Source organism: Sceloporus undulatus, chromosome 9, assembly GCF_019175285.1.
Source record: "Sceloporus undulatus isolate JIND9_A2432 ecotype Alabama chromosome 9, SceUnd_v1.1, whole genome shotgun sequence".
Lineage (NCBI taxonomy): Eukaryota > Metazoa > Chordata > Lepidosauria > Squamata > Phrynosomatidae > Sceloporus > Sceloporus undulatus.
Window position 1 is genome coordinate 19,407,659 of NC_056530.1, and position 17,832 is coordinate 19,425,490.

The window sequence follows — 17,832 nt, forward strand, 5'->3', positions numbered from 1 at the left end:
GAAACAGCTGGTCTCAGCTGCAAGAGTAAAACAAATAGGGATGGTTTCTCAGATGGAGCATGCCCTTTTTTCTTTTCCCATCAGTATAAAGACTGGCCCCTTCTTGATCTTCTGGTCACTTCTCCTCTTCCTACTCTCACTCCCAGTCCATAAGCATAGGACAGTCTGCATATCTCCTTGTACTCTGTCCTAAAGAAAACATACATGGATGTAACTCATCCAGAGGATGTTACCAACAGGATTCCAGCCCATAAATTAGGCTCTGATGTTCTTGCTGTGTGCCTTCAAGTTGTTTCCAATTTATGAAGGCCGCCAGGCTAACCTTATGAGTTTCCAGGGCTGATCAGGGGATTCAAACCTGGTCTTAAGAGTCCTAGTCCAATACTCAAACCACTACATCATACTGGCTCAATTGTACACACTAAATTAATTCAGTTACATCATCATCATCATCATCATCATCATCATCATCATCATCATCATCATCTCAATTAAAACAGGGAACACCACAATAACAATAAATAAATCGGCTCAAGAGGCCCTAGGAGGCCCTCTCAAACTCGGAGCAAATTGTAACCCATGACAGGGGACCTCAAGGGGACCCTGACACCAACTGAGGACATCTTCCATTAAGATCACCTGAGGTCTTCTTGAGGTCTCAGCAGATGCTGTCCTCAGTCTGCATCTGGCTGTGGGGACATAGCCAGATATCTCTCTGATCCCCATGCTCTACACCAGGATGGCTATGGGGAAAGCCATCACAGCACAACAGTGAGCCTGAAGGGGGCTTTGATGGATCATGCAACTGGAGGAAGAGAATATCTACCTCAGGAACAACCAAAAAGCAACAACAACAACAGCCCAGACGCAAGGTTTGGCTACATCACTAACAGGATGCTGGCATGTTTACTAAATGTTTTCAGGCAATCTTGGTGAAAACAGGAGGATCCTAGTTTAAATGAAACACTAGTTTCGGTAATACAAACTTGACAAGCAGCATGACTTTCATTGGTGACTGAGTTGGAATTCACCTAGGAGCATGAGCCATTGGATTATTATATTAGTTAATGATCTAACATTGAACAACAAATGAACTGTTGCTGTTTCACTGATAAGAGTGACTGCTTCCTATGGACATCGTGCCAGTGATACAGGGTGCATATCCTCTTCCTCTTCCTCTCTTCCCTGTAGGGTTATTTGTGTAGTTGGAATATCTGATAGCGAGTGAGTGTGACGTAGTGGTTTGAATGTTGGACTATGACTCTGAAGACCATAGTTCAAATCCCAGCTGGGCCACTGAAACCCACTGGGTGACATCGGGCAAGTCACATACTCTCAGCCTCAGGGGAAGGCAATGGTAAACCTCCTATGAACAAATCTTGCCATGACAGGTTCACCTTAAGGTCCCCTGAAGTTGGAAACGACTTGAAGGCAAACAACAACAACAACAACAAATATCTGGTAAGAGTGAAGGAAGGAAAGAGGACATACAGACAGAGAGACAGACCCTGGAGTGACAAGGTGCCTGGCTGGTAAGAACCTGGGAATTTATAAAACTCAAAAGCGGGAGATAGTGCACCTAATTGGTTTTTCAAAAAGTCTAGCTTGAGAGTTTTTTTGTGGGTTTCTATGAGTTTATTCCTGACATTTCACCAGCATCTGTGGCTGTCATCTTCAGAGCTTGGGAGTTTTGCTATTGCAAAAGTTTTGCCTTGTTCCTCTTTGGTGAATGCCACTGAAACATGAGATATGTCCTTAGCAGACACACTATTTAAATTTTGTCAGTTTGCTTTGCAGCAGCCTGCATTCTTGACTCAGGTTACTGCAGTCAAAAGCAAGGGAGGCCTGTGTAGATGATGAAGCAAATTTTCCTTGCACACAAAACCAGTCCGAGAAAGGGAGGTGCAGCCTCTGTTGTTCCTGAAACCTTGAGTCCCTTTTTTCTTACACAGCTTGACAGACCAGTCTCCCGCCAGACAGGACAGCAAGACGGGCAAAGCCAGACTCTTATATCAATCTGCAGCTTTAAAGCAAATTGAATTGGCCTGCTTGATGCTCTGCCCGGCGAGCCTGACATCATTTCCAAGTCAGCTGCAGCTCCTGTGAACGCCAGCCAGTACAATTTTGCAGCAAAGCTTGGCTCTCTTCCACGTTTTCTCAGGAACAGCACTGCAAAAATACAGCAAGCCCTGCAGGGATTCAAAGCAAGGAATCCAGGCTTTCTCAGCCCATCCTTCTTTGGAGAGGTGATAAGGCACCACCTTTGTCTACTACTCCAAGTCCCTGTGACTGGTAGTAAGGTGGAAAGAAGGAGAGGCTTTTTATAGTGCTCCACCCCTTTCTGTATGGTACATCACTTCCCTCTTTGCTTCTATGAAACACCCCTGGTTACATTAAAGAGAGGAAGAGACATCTTCATAATCAACGGTTCCAAACAAGGTCATACCCCAGGAGCAGACGGCATCTGGAATCGATTCTTCTTAGCCTCTTCTCCATATGAACAGCTAACTGGTGAGTACCGGGAGCTACTCATGGGAGTTACTATTGGCTGATGGTGTCACTCTTCCATTGTCAATGCATATTCATTGCAGGTTGCCATTGAACAGATGGGTTTCCCTGACTTATTCTGTCGTCCCCTGCAAGAAAGCCAGAAGGCACTTCCGAATGAGTGGACTTATTATAGGCCTTTGTTCTTTTTTTCAAACCCAGGCTTCCTCTTTGCTGCCTTTTTAATGGCAGCAGAAGACAGCAGCCTTTCACAATTGTGTTGAACAGATTGTTTCACAAGAAAAGAGGGGCACTTAGATGGCTTTTGTCATTCAATTTTTGTATGGCTTGAAAGCTCTTGAAAGTCCAACCCTGTTTTAGGTATAACTTTTTGCACGGTTTTAGCTACATGTGTTTTTACCTGTATGTCTTTTTCTCTTGTAAGTACCTTCTGTTTCAGCTGTGGGAATGAGGTAGGGTATGAATGAAGGACTAAAATATAGTGGAATCTGTGAATGTATCCACAGTACAGAGGTATAGGAGATCCCTTCTATATAGAATCCTTCCTATAGAAACCCAGTTCTGTAGTTATCTTTGAGGGTGTCCACAGTACAAGGTTATAGCACTTTGAAATCCATTAACTGGCATGATTCTGTCCTATAGAATCCTGAGATATGTTGTTTTCTATGGTATTCAAAATTCTGTCAGAGAACTTTAATGACTTACTTAACTACAAATCCCAGGATTTTGTGGGAAGCAGCCGGGGCAGTTAAACTAGTACGAAACTACTATAATCCTGCGGTTGGATACACCTTTTTATCTAATGGCATTGCTATCATTTTGCTGTGCTTTGAGATGTCAGGGGAGAGGAAACTTTGCTCTCCTAGGCCTAATATGGTCCATGGAGGCTGTAGCATATCTGGGGAAGGAACTCCCTAAGTCTTACACCTGATGGAGGTGTGCTGGGAAGTCAGACTGCTAATTGAAATAAACTTTGCAAGTATATTAAATTAGGAACCATGCTAGCATTGTGAAAAGTGTAGTCCTACCAGTGGTATCACATTCTCCAACATTTCACAGATGAAATTGGGACACATGTGGCCAAGCACCATCAGTGTGTGGTCAAGATGACAAAAGATTTTAATCAGGAAGAACAAGGACACTAAAAGAAGCTGCAGCAGTTTGCTTTTGCCTGGGCCTACTGGGAACGCACTCTCCTTTCCGCCTCATTCCCCATTGAGTACATAGAGATCAATCAACTTTTGCACTTTCAATTCAGTTTGCAGGAATTCAAGTGTCCTGAGGACAAAGGGGGAAAGTGGGATGAGGAGAGAGAAACCGGGACGTTTTGAAAGCAGCTGAAAAAGTGGGGGAACAGAATTAATCAGGACTGTCCCTCTCAAATCAAGATACTTGAAGACTGTGTGATACACAAGTGACAACAACAACAAAAATCCATCTGGAGGTTTTACTATTGGCTGGCAAGAAGGACAGCAAATGGTTGGGTTGCTGAGAAAAGCCAAATACCAAGCAGAGTGGCCAAAGAAAAGGGACAAATGTGATGCTGGCAATAACAGTATCTTCCCATTGTTTGGCAAGGATAGTCCTTATTAACCCTCTGCCAGTTCACTTCTTCTGCTGCTATTAACATGCCCCAGTTTGTTTTCTTTCCCCTATTTGTCTCCAACTTATCATAATTGCTGCAAATTGAGTTCAAAGTGCCAAAGTAGTTTGCACTTAGTAAACCTAGCAGAGGGGAGATGATGGGGCAGAAGCATGCCCTTCCCAGTAGACTCAGGCAAAAGCAAACTGCTGCATCCTCTCCTAGCTTGCCCTATTATTTCTCATTCACCCCCTGCCCCATTTTCACCACATAATGATGGGGAAACACAGCAAAATTGGAGGCCACTTTGTTAATATTTTCTCATCCGCATAAATGCAAAAGTACAATCATGGGCCAGGTTTGTTTTTCTCAGTTGGTTGCTGGCTGCCTGAAGATTGAGCAACGCCTCGGCTGTTCCTATGGACCTTTGTTTTCCTTTGATGAATCTCCTCCCTATGAAAGCCTTGTTTGGCTTTCAGACACTGAGGTGACAGCAGCATTTGTAAGCCCCAAGGGAAGGTGTCATATTGTGAGATGGCTTTGAAGCATTTGTTCAGGAAGTCAGAGCAAACAATGCGGCTGCAGAGCATGAGGAAAGTCTCATAGGCTTTAACACAAATTTAAGTAGGCACTCCCTTTGCTTGACTCATCAGAGCAAGATAAGCCAGGTGAAGACCTACAGCCTTGTATTTGGAGAAGTTTCTCCGAAATTCTGAAATTTCTCCTGTATTAGGAAGACCAGAAAGTTGCGTCTTTGTGCAGATGAGAGAGAGGAAAGAGCTTTTGGAAGGACAGGTGGGTTTTGGGGACAGAACATGTATTAATGGCTTGGGGTACAAACATTTGTATGTGTCAGTGCGTGTGTAGTCCAAATATGGGGAGGCAAAATGAGGGCATTGACCCGCAAATAAAAATACCGCCCCAATGAAATTTTCTTCCAGTTCCCAGATTTCTAGCATTGCAGCAATTTCAAGCTTCAGGAATTGAGTTTAGGCATCCAAAGAAACAAAGCAAGCAAAGTGACCAAGGGGATGTGAACACAGCAAATGTTAAGAGTTCTGGATGTGAATGGTTTTCAAGGAGGGGTCGCCGGCTTAAAGTGAATGGGTTTAACATAAAAGCAAAAGCAAACAAATAAACCCCTAACCACTCCTGTTTTTTAAAAAAACGATTGTTCATATATATATATGTGTGTGTGTGTGTGTGTGTGTGTGTTTTGCTGTTATTACTATTTCCCAACCCTTGCTAGAAATTTGAGGCGTGAAGGAGAAATTCATGGGGGGCAACATTCTTACTTAGAGAGGGAATGCTTTCCTTTTGCCCTGCCCCTTGGTTGCAGCTCTCAGGAGAGGCAAAAGATTCATTTCAACCTTGTCTTGAAGGAAGACTTTCTAGATGTGGAGTGTCTCTTTACATTTTCTTTTATAACTGCATTTATCTGAGCTTGTCTGTCATGGGTGTCTGACCAGGCACTGAGCCAAGACGTCTAACAGAAACTGCATATCAGGAAATGTCCTCCGAACATGAGTGTCATAACAGTCACACCCAGTTTCTTTTGAAGTTCCCGGTAAGGGAAGGTAGATCAACCCATTCCTTCTATGCAATGTCCTTTTGAATCAGGATGACCTTTGTTTATTAAAGGAGGGTTCTTGCCCAGACGTGGAGTTGTCATTGAGAGAGTAAATGTTGCTATCTTCTGCTCATTGCCTAGTGTTGAGTTATCTTTTTAATGTTTTAACTGTGCTTGTTTTTAGTTTGGTTTTGCCACTGCTGGCCACCTTCAGTGCCGTCTCTTAGTGGAACATTGGAGTCTACATTCAGAAAAGAAATGAGCATCTTTGGGGTGCCTTGTGGCACTGTAGGATCATCCAGACAGTTTGCATCAGAACTGTGATTTGGACCCTGCATTATCTGGATTGGCCATTGTGGAAACAGGGAGGATGTTTTATTTGGCCCACACAGACTGTGCCATACATTAATAATCTAACTGCAATGCCACACTGGTTCTCAAATAATGGCAAATTCCTTTTGCACTTTGAACTTACATTGCTACAGCTGGAGTAAGTTAAGAACAATGGAGAAAGTGGAAGGAGCAAAGAGAAAGCAGCTGAAAGAATGTGATAGCAGGAAATTAACCAGGTGGAATCTTGCCCTTTTGAGTAGGCCTAGGTAAAAGCAAACTACTTCAGCCTCTCATACTTGGTTCTTCCTCATTGATAACATTTGCCAATGTGACCATGAGAGTCACCATGGTGTAGTGGTTTGAGCATTGGCCTATGGAAACCAGAGTTTGAATCTCCACTTGGCCATGGAAACCCATTGGGTGAGCTTTGGCAAGAGGCATATCTCAACCAGTTCTCACAATGGATGTTATCAGGCAAGGGAAATTGGAAGTATAATCTAATGGCAATCTGAACGCAATCATGGGGTTTAACGTTATTACGTGATAGACTGCCACACGCAATTTCGGACAATGGGAAGTCAGTCCAAACGCAATCATGATGTTTCACGTTATTGCGTGAGAGGTGATCACACGCAATTTCGGGCAATGGCAAGCTATTTTCAGGCAATGGGAAGTCAGTTTGAATGCAATTTGAATTCACATAAATTAGCTGAACTAGTGAATTCAGGTGAATGCTTTCTGGGCCCACTTTCTTTTCATTCGAAATTAAGAGACATTCCTCCTGTGTGATAAACTCCAGTGCCACCTCCAAAAGTCTTTGGAGCAAGTAACGTGTCTTTCTTTGTCTGTGACATACTATTATTCTATTAGAAAAAAAGAGAACTGAAATGAGCTGGTAATTAAATACTAACCATATTAATATCAAAAATTAAACAACCCTAGAAGATATACACTGGTGTGATGTCTGCCTACTTCGCCACTAAATTCAAGTCATTTTGGATGGGTTGGAGTGTTGTTTATTTGATGGACTGATAGATGTTCCACCTTTGTCTCATGAAGGAGACTCAAGGTACCATGAGATCAGGGTGACCAGAGGTTTTCCATTTCTAGGACATGTTCTCCATTTCAACATACTGTCTAGGAGGCACTTCAAAATGTCCTCCATTTTGAGTATGACAAAGAAGCATGGATTTACATTTATTTTATCGCTTTTATTTTGTAATATCCTACATTTTTCATGATGTTTTTCTAGGGTTTTCTTGGTAAAGGTTATCCAGTGGAGGTTTGTCATGTCCTATTAATCCCTTTCAATGGAAAGTCCTAACCACCTCATCCTAAACATAAAAAGGGTCTTTGTGATTCGTCTGTAAAAGTCTGCTACCATATTCAGAGGGGATTTTGAATTGTTGGGGTAATGTAACAGCAATTACCTGTCTAACCTCTTCCACGGGTTTATGTTATATTTATTATATATGTGTGTACGGTCTACATATGTTTGTTTCTTTCTTTCAGACACTCCAACCCTAGGAATATCCTTCATTATAAAGAGATCCTTTTTTGGCTTCTGCAAGCTTACTGTGCATCTTTGTCACCATGCAGGCTCTCCTGGGACTCTTCTTTTTCTCTGTACTTCTGACTAAAGGTACAGAATGATGATTCCTTGATTTTCTTCTCTTTGGGTCAGTGGAGCCAATTGAGATCCACACTGAAATCATTTGGCATGGTTTGATCAATGTGAGAATTCACTGCAACTCCTCAAAGATAGAGAAGATTGGTTTTCCAAAGGCAGGCACCAAGCTGCAAAGGACAAAAAATCATTAAGAGTATCTGAATAGGGATGGCAAGGATGTTTAAAAATCATTACAAGACATGTTTTTTTCAGATGTCAAGCAACTCTGATGAAAAGACTCTTTCAATGATGGGAATCTTTGCGGGTCAGGACTTATTATGTGCACATTTTGCATGTGTTTGTCCTGCACAGAAAATGCTGTTTTCTGTTCAAACCAGCCATGTGAGAATTTTGTGCAGCATAAATCCCAAACTGTGAATAGGTTTTGAAAACTGTGTTGTTTCCAAAATCTTTCAGCGGGTGGAAAATTGCCAAAATTGCCCATTGCTTCCTTTGACAAGAAATGGAGTTACACCTGAAACAAGAAGGAAAACACATAATAGAGGCAGGCTATGAAAAGCAGGGTTTTTTTTGGGCCTGGTGAGCCTAGATTGATTGATCCTTGGATTGGGATCTGTTTTAATTTTTCTAAGCCACTTTCATTCCTTGATGTCTTTTGCAACCCATTTGGATTGTTTCAGTGCCAGAGAACTATTAAGTTAAGCAAACTTTAATAGTGAAACGTGACAGAAAGAAGTCTCTATCTGATCAGGGGTGTAGCTACAAGGGAGCGCAAAATGAGGGCATTGCTTCCCAAAGAAGAAGTTTGCATCCCAATGACATTTTCCTTCTTTCCCCAAATTTCTAGCAATGCAGAGTTATGCCCTTGAAAACCAGTCACTCTGAAAATACTGGTCTATGCATATCTGATCTTGCATTCCCTTGGTCAGAATTCTTATTTGGAGGCTGAGGGCCTCAACAGACCGGCCATAAAGGGTGTGGTGTCCCCACGACGCATGCCCCGACTCTGCTCCATGCCAACATGATGGCACACATACCACCACATGGTGGGTAGCGTCACGGTCCTCCTCTGACACTGCATCTAGATGACACAGTGCCAAAGGAACACAATAAAGCCATGGTACCGGCAGCTATGGTGCCCTTTCCGCAGTGCAGAACGGAGCCACTTTTTGCAGCTCCTTTTTGCGCCACAGAAAGTCCAGATCAGGGCCGTGGCATGTAGTTACCGCAGCCCCAATCTGGCACTGAAAGGGGTGGTCTGTTCAGCCTGAGCCTTCATTTCTTTCCACCCCCCATAACTACAGCCCTGTTTCCAACCATCAGGATATGTGCTCCATAAAAATGGCGGCATCTGTTCCTGATGAGGATTAGAGATGGGTCACCATGTCAGGTGCAGGGGGGCATATTTCAATGAATTTAAAATGATTTGTTCAGAAAGGGTTTGGCACTACTTTCTTCTGAGAGACTGTCTTTGTCTAGATCATTCAGTGGGTTTGCTTGACTGAGTGAGGATATGAACTCTGGTTTCCTGGAGTCTTCAGATGGGGTTGTACTTCAGAAATAATCCAGGTTGATACGACTATAACTGCCAGGGCTCAGTCCTATTGAATTCTTGGAATTGTAGTTTTGTGAGATATTTAGCCTTTTTCTGTCAGAGCTCTGGAGCCACAACACACTACAAATCCCAGGATCCCATAGCATTGAGCCACGGCAGTTAAAGTGGTGTCAACCTGGATTATTTCTGCAACCTTGGTCCAGCATTCAGATTCCTTTCAGGGAAAAACCTATTTCCCCTCCAGCTATTGTGAAGATTTTAACTCAGCTCAGAAGGAACAGGTCATTCTAAGGTGTGTATGTTTGTGTATGTGCCAAATGATGCTATAGTCCATACTTATCAAAGTGGCTTGGGGTTAGGCCCTGGGAGCTTTGGCCTCACTACAACACTGATTTTTATAAGCCTTTTCTTCCTTTCTCCAGCTTTCTCTTTGCAGTGTGAATCATGCAACGTGGAAGCCAAAACTTGTACTCCTAGAAATGACACTTGTGCTCCTAACGTAGATGGCTGTTATACTTTGTTGCTGGAAACCAAAGAAAGTGAGTGAGAAAGTCTATAAAACTTAACAAGCGTTTGACTTAACTGCAGATCTCCCCTTCGCCTGTGGCCATGATTCTCCCTCACTAGGTCACATATCCACATAATCCATTATTAGAGATGGAAGAGAAATTTATTTGTTCAAATGTTGAGGCAAACCTACTAATATAATATAATATAATATAATCTATCATTACTGTTGGAGATCTTTTCCAAATGATTTTACAGTTCCGGAGGCCGTCTCATGACTACTACAGTTTTTCAGCTAAATTACATTTACAGCCCTTCAGGCAAACTCTTGCAGCTTCTTATTCCATTTATTAAAGGAAATATGTTCTGCAGAAGGTTGTTCTTTTTTCTGTAGGATTTCAGCCATGAAGATTTCTGGACAATAATTTCCAGATGACTATTTTTTCTATCATGGACTGCAATCCATATATTTGTTTTGAGTTTGTTTGCTGTCTTTGTACTGTTCTATAAATTACATTCAGGTTTACCATATAATTGCATGTTATATTCTACATGTGTTTTAGTTATACTGTTGATTAATTTTGGTTGTTCAGAATCCTCTTATTAAGAAGTATAAGTGGATTTATATTTATATATGGGATTAACACAACGGCATCCATAACTTGCCCCTTTATATACAGACATAGTATGCTTCCATCTTTAGAATATGTCTTATCTGAAATGCATGGGACCAGAAGCGTTTTGGTTTTAGATTTTGCCCCCTCCTCCCAGATTTTGGATTATTGGCATAAACATAATGAAATACTTTGTGGATGAAACCCAAATCTAAAGATGACATTCATTTATGTTTTATACACACCTTATAAACAGAGATGGAGGGTAATTTTATACATGATACATGCGAACACTGGACATTCAGAAAGCAAAGGTGTCATTATTTCAGCCATCTATGAGGTCATTTTTTTAGATTTTTGGAGTGTTTCAGATGTTAATATAATAAGATTTTGAAATGAAAGTAACTCAACCTGTAATTACTTTGTGCAATTTTGAGTTGCTAGTCACCATGAACATGCCAATGACTAGAGAAGATGTGAATTGGATGGATTTGATTTGGTCGTGGAGACTCAACCATGGCTATGTTGGTCATTTCTCTTTGTTTCTTCTCTCCAGAGACACCGTACCTCTCTAAGGGATGCATGACGAAGGTTTTATGTGAAAAATTAAAAGGAGACAAAGGGAAGGTGATAGCCCAAGATTATGGAAGCTTTCCAAAAGATGCCATTGTCCAAAGTGTGGAATGTAGCAAGGCCCCCGTCTCTTCTGCCTCCCTCCTGCTGACCCTTTCTGGGATCTTGCTGATGAAGTTCGTCTTCTAACAAAGCTCTTGCATCCGAGTCAGCCAAGAAAAGGGCTCTTTCTCATCTGTGTGCATGCAGTCTTCTCTGATGCTTTTTCCGTGGTCTTGCTCTTCCTCTATGATTTACTGAACGGAAATAAATTAAAACCAGATGGGGAGCAGGACTGACATTCAGTCATCATCTGCTACTGTTGATTTGGGGATGGGAGGCAGGTGGCAAAGGAATTTCTCTCTCCGTTCTAATTGGCTCAGTACTAGCGGTGAAACTAAACTTTGTATTAAATGAGTGTTGGGTAACCTTTCCAAGGATTCTAGGCTTCTGGGGGAGGATGCAGGATAACACTGTGATGCCTAAATAAATGTGATCAGTCCTTGAATTTGATCCAGGAAGGAGGTTTAATGAAACATGCTTTCCTCTTCCCATAAACAAGCCTTTCAGTCTTACAGGCTTTAGCAGTGCCTAGTAGTCCAACGAACAACTCATTAAAAATGGCTACCCAAATGAAATGGGCATTTCCTTTTCTTGATGCTTTATGAAGTCAGTCCTGGAAATGCTTGCACTCCAGAGACTAGCAGAAACTGTCAGTTTTCATTCTTTAGTAAGACCCATACAGTTAAGATATTCAGGCTGGACTGTTAATCATAGGCAGATTATGCTTTCTTAAGCAGATGTCTAATACAGTGCACCCTTCCCTTACGCGGGGATCCTTTCTGGACCCCCCTGCGTAAGGGAAAAATGTGTATGCTTGATCCCCATTAGAAGCAATGATACACATGCCATGGGTGTGCACCACATTACTTCTTCTTGGCATGCCGAGGCTTCTTCTGGTGCGTAAGGTGCACCCATGTATAACACAGGTGCACTGTACCTTGATGTGGCCGGTTAATATTTCTTGAATGAGAGCAAACAGCAGATCATTTGGACTCTGTCAGTTTGAAGGATTTATCCACTAGAACATGGGGCACTGTGCACATTTTCTCTCTCTTCCCCACATCCAATCATAAAAACGTATATTCCAGGGGTGGGCAACTCCATGGGGTCAGGGACCCATTTCCCCCAGTCCCCCTGTGAACCACATCCTCCATAGCTAACCAAATACCTCAGTTTTTGTCTGGAATCCCTCTCAAAATGGTGACAATCCAACACTGCATGGCTTGTTGCAGCACTTCCTGTTGCCATTTTGAGAGGGGCTACAGAAGAAAATGGAGATATCTGGGCATAGTACAGAGTTCCTGGAATGCTTCTGGTGATTGCATAGATTATTCATTTTGCATTTGGGGAACCTCTGTGCAATTTGGGGGCCAAACCTGTCTCAAAGCCATGCACTTTAAAACACACCCACCCACACATTTGGAGCTGTTGTGGACTTTGGAGGACTGGTGGAGAGCTTCAGCAACCACAAAAGTGGGGTTCAGGGCCATATTATGCCCACCGTTGATATATGCACACTTACCTTTTGCCTCTGCTTGTGCTTTGCCTGTATATGTTTGTAAATAAAGCAAATATTTCAACAAAGCACAAAACGGTTTGCATCTTCCATATACTCCTTCTTTATGTACTGTAGAGTAAATGCAAGAAAGAAGGACATGTCCGACAGTCTTACTCCAACACTGCTTCACTGTTCTGGAACACCTTTGGATGTTTTCAATGTTCAGAGGTACATGTGAAAAGGCATCCCTCCCTGCGCATGGTTGATCCCCTGTTTCCTGGAGTTCTCAACTATGTAGACTGCAGTGAAGACCAGCGGTTTTCATATGAATAAGGTGGCAAATCCTTTTTGGGTTTTTGGAGATTGTGGAGGAACTGTCCAAGGTGCTGATAGGTTTCATCTCTTTGGTGTGGAAGTTTGGATGCTGAACCTTGAATATTCAGACTAAAAGAATAGATTCACCAACTGAAAGCCAACAACTGCCATTAACAGAATGCTTCTGCGTTTACATATGTGCAGATATAGACATCTGTGGGCAAGTAGACTGTGACACAGGGATCTTAAGAATGGAGATGGGATGGATGCTTTTATCCCTCTTATACATACTTAGGGGTAGAAAGAATGTTTTCGATGGTTAAAAAAAACCTCCATGTTTTTGAGTGTCAAGAAATTCTCAGGAGAAAAATCCTGCACTAAAGAAAACCTTGGCAGGCCCCCATCTCTCTCTCTCTCTCTCCCTGCTTTGCATAAGAAGCCTCTAAATGAAATGAGTCTCTCTCCTCATTGTTTACTAAAGCACACACACACCACCACCAACAACAACAAAGAATGGAGCATTATTGATTGAAAGGATGCAGACCACCCCTTATGCTTCATGTTCCCCTCCTACTGACAGTCGAGACACTATCTGAGATCCAGTCTCCTGGGGCATGTCCATTCTACTCAGTTATAGCAGTTTGATATCACTTTTAACTGTCATCGTTCTGTCCCATGGAACCCTGGTTGTGTACTTTGGTAAGACCTTTAGAATTCTAGAGAGGCCATGCAACAAGGCAGCAGCCATACTCACCTAAACAATAATGGTCTATGGTTCTATGATATAATGCAAAAGGATTTTGTATAACATTTGTTTGACTTGTACCCCTCAAAAAGGAGTATCCATGTGGACATCTCTTTCAAGAAATGTGTAATATCTCTCACCATCTCAACTAGCAGAGAGAAAAGTATTGACATGAGTTGAGGGTATCCCTAGAAGGGATTTTGTTTTATAGAACAATGCTAGCCTAGTTTGCATATTGCAATGAAATAGGATTCTTGGGGTAGCCTGTGTGTGTCTATGTGCCTTGAAGTTGTCTGTTGACGTATGGAGATCCTATAAATTTCATATGGTTTACTTAGGCAAGGAATACTCAGAAGTGGTTTTTCCAGCTCATTCCACTGAAAAATAGCTGACGGCACCTGGGATTTATTGGTGGTCTCCCATCCAAGTACTAACCAGAGCTGATGCTACTTATCTGACAAGATTGGGTATTTAGGGCCACTGATACACTGTAGGTACTATGCAATTTGACACCACTTTAACTGCCATGGCCCCATCCTACAGAATCCTAAAGTCTGTAGTTTTGTGAAGCACCAGAACTCTTGGGCAGAGAAAGCTAAAGCACTTGTAAAACTACACATCCTAGGATTCCATAGGATGGAGCTACAGCACTTAAAGTGGCATCAAACTGCATTACGTCTACAATGTAGATGAACTCTATCTTACTTTTTATAACTACTGTGCCCCAATATCCTGCCATATTCATTATTAGAATTTCCAGGAGTTCTCAGGAACTCTTCAGAAAGCGCAAGCATTCTGGTTTATTGTGATGTCCACAGATGTCCACTGCATGGTGCTCTCTGCCTGCTCCCCTGTGTTCATCTGGCACAGGTGAAAAGAAACAGCATGCGCAGAGGGTTTTCCAGCACTGCCTCTGAATGAATCAAACCAGCTCATAAAAGCTTAGCCATGGAATTTAACCATTGAACAACGTAGCAGGGAATGTGAGTTTTCCAAATACTTTTTGAAGTAAGGGAATGGTTGGCTGATTGTGAAGAAGGAGACAAACTTGGTACCAAACTGACCAGCCAGGAACTAAAATCAAATGTGATGTTGGTAAATATGGGCTGGCATGCTATAGGTGGCATGCACAGGCTACAATGTACATCTGTGTATGTCTCCAGCATGTATCAATGCTAGGACGTGTATCACCAAATCGCTGTATCTTTCTCCTGTTGTTACATAGACACATATCAAATCAGGAGCAATTTTGAATTGCTGGGTTAATTTAACATTGGTTCCCTCTTTGAACTCTTCTATGTATATTTTCTTTCTCCAGTTGCATTGCATTGCACTTGCCATTCATTCATTCATTCATTCATTCATTTTAGTCATGTTTAACTTTTGTATATTTTAACGTGATTCTATACTGTTCTTCAATTATTTTAATTGTTTTAAATTTTATTGTAATTCTTTAAAAAATGTTTTATCTGTGAGCCACTTTGGGTCCCTTCTGGGAGAAAGGCAGCATACAAATGGAATTGATTGATTGATTGATTGATTGATTTTGCAGGTTATTCAAGCAACAAGATTTCCTTCCTTAAAGCAAGAACTCTTTTGCACTGTCCATTACTCTGTGCTTTTGGATCACCATGAAGCCGCTCCTGGGGCTACTCCTGTTCTCACTGATGATATCTGGAGGTATAGATTAGTGACCACTACTATGGAGGGGCAGGGCTTGTTTTCTTAGGTTCAGTGAAGTCAAAGGAAATCTATAATGAAGTGATTGTGTGCTGCTTGATTGTCATGAGAAGTTGCTGTGGTTCTTCAGATATTGAAGAACCTGAGGTTCCCTTCACACTACACAATTATAATTATATGGGGCTCAATAGATGGATGGCTCCATGCCACCCATCTTTGCCCTGAGTTGGGGCTGCAGCAGCTGCATGCTACAGAACCAGCATGCAGCCCAAAAGAAGCTGCCTATGCGGTGCCACAAACAGGAAAGGGCGCCATCATGATACCACTTCCTGCCAGCAACATCTAGTCGCTGTATGGCGGTGGGATCATCATGGCAGCCCCAGTATGGATGGGAGGCTGCCATGATGGTGGCGTCCGTACAGACTAGGGTTCAGGAGCATGCAGTTGCTGCATGCTCCCGAACCCTAGAATCAGCGTCAGCACATAGTTTCCCTCCCATATGTACCGGGCCTATGTTTCTAGTTTAACTACCATGTCACCAGGCTATGGAGGCATTTTGATTTCTCTAGCTGAGAATTCTCAATAGCCCTGTTTAAACTGCAGAGTCAAGGATGTCATAGAATGGAATAATTCCCACCATTGCAGTAAAATCAATGCGCTATAGTTGTGCAATGAGAAAGACCCCTTGGTTTCTGAAAGGCAAATACAGAACTGGAGGAGGCCAAAGCTCACCTGCCTATTAGTTTCCAGGTAAGGTACAAAGTATTAGTTCTTACCTTTAAATCCCTACATAGTTTGAGTCCAGGTTACCTACAGGTATGTTTGCCTTCCTCTGAGGCTGGAAGAAGGTGACTTACTCAAGATCACCCAGTGGGTTTCCATAGCCAAGTGGGGATTTGAACCTTGGTCTTCCGGAGTCCGTTAGGTCTTGTAGTATTAGCAGCATATCTTTAAACAAATTCCCCATATAGCCAGAGGTGCCTAATGTTGAAAAATAGGCATTAACATTTTGTGAGGATCTATCATTCCAGCATGGTGTAAGAAAACCAGGATGGTGTAGTGGTTTGAGTGGTGGCCTAGACCAAGGACCAGATCCCTGGTCAGGCATGGAAACCCCTTGAATGAGTCACACTCTTTTGGCCTCGGAGGATGTCAAGTGCATACATACACACACCCCAAGTAAATCTTGTGAATACAACCCCATGATAAGTTTGCTCTAGGGTCAGTGCAAGTCAGAAACAATACCAAACATAGACAGTGAGTTTCAAATATGGAAAAAGGTATTGAAAGGTATTTAAAGTGCATGTTATATATACATGAAAGAAGTAGTGATACGCTTGTTGTAAGTTGGAAACAAGTTGAAGGTGCACAACAATCCCACCATTATACTCACCACTTTTAAAGACTGCAAATGGGAGGCTGCAGCTTTTATTAGGGGGGAAAATGCATGTTTCCACCTTTTATGGATTCAGTGGCAGAAATGGTGTAACTATTGCCTTTGGCTTTCTATGAACACATAGTTTGAAAAGCAGGGTCTAACTGACTGAAATGAAGGGAAATACTAACACAGACATCTTCCTGTCCCATATACATTGTGGCAGACTTTACTTTACCCACTCCTCCTGTACCAGTGGAATGTGAAACCTGTGCTGCTGAGGGAAATACCTGTTCTGGCTCAACACAAGTTTGTGCTCCTGGTGTAGATAGCTGTTACTCATTGCTTCTGGATACCAATCAAGGTGAGCGAAAGAAGCTGTGTAAAACTTTAGTTTTACACAAGCCCAGTGCTTTATAATTGTGTGCCAGATGGATGGCCCATCTGATTTTGTTTTATTTCTAAGAATATTAAATCTGTTAAATCTTGTCTCAGGTTTCAGAGTATCTGTACATCCTGAATGTAATCATCTTCCTTTGATTGCAATCTTAAACCTTGAGGCACAAGGTTTCTAAGCCGAGTTTGATCCTGGATTAATTCTGGAGGCTGATTTAAGATTTTTCTCATGCCAAATGGACTGTTGAATCTGAGCAAGCCTCAACCAATTTCTTACACTCAGAAAACTGCCTTCGATTAAGAGACTCTCTCCTGGCTGTAAGATCGCCAGAAGATGCTTTATGCTCATATCAGAATCTAATTGTACATCTGCAAAACTGTTACGTAATAACTTTCCCAGACAACACACCTGTCCTTTCAACATTGGCTTGACCAAAAGTGTTTAGAAGAAGAAATCCTTGTTGAAAAATATAAATTATACAGGAAGTTGGAAATGGCTTCCTTACCTCCTACAGAATGACTGTTGCTAAATTATATATATATATATATATATATATATATATATATATGGAAAAGAAACAAATACAGTGTGCTCATGTCATCATAGGGCTGCATTGCAGTCCTTATGAAGCTGCGGCAGCGTGCGCATGCCACAGGTGCATTCCCCATTAATCCCTATATGCTGAATATGCTGAAAGCCACACGGGGATGCGCAGAGAAGAAGGGGTGGCGCATCCCATAGGGATTAATGGGGAATGCACCTGTGGCATGCGCATGCCGCCGCGCCGCCGCACCACCATGTGCATGAGACCCATTCATTTAAATGGGGCTTGAGCATACGCATAATTT

The 17,832-nt window shown here is 42.2% G+C and overlaps 1 long non-coding RNA gene across 1 annotated transcript; it reads left to right on the plus strand.

Annotated features, from left to right (window-relative positions):
- The first annotated feature begins 1,893 nt into the window (after positions 1-1,893).
- On the plus strand, positions 1,894-12,558 carry LOC121915285. Its single transcript, XR_006100683.1, has 4 exons — positions 1,894-2,511; positions 7,506-7,635; positions 9,601-9,717; positions 10,856-12,558. It is a non-coding gene; the product is annotated as an uncharacterized LOC121915285 (long non-coding RNA).
- The last annotated feature ends 5,274 nt before the right edge of the window (positions 12,559-17,832 follow it).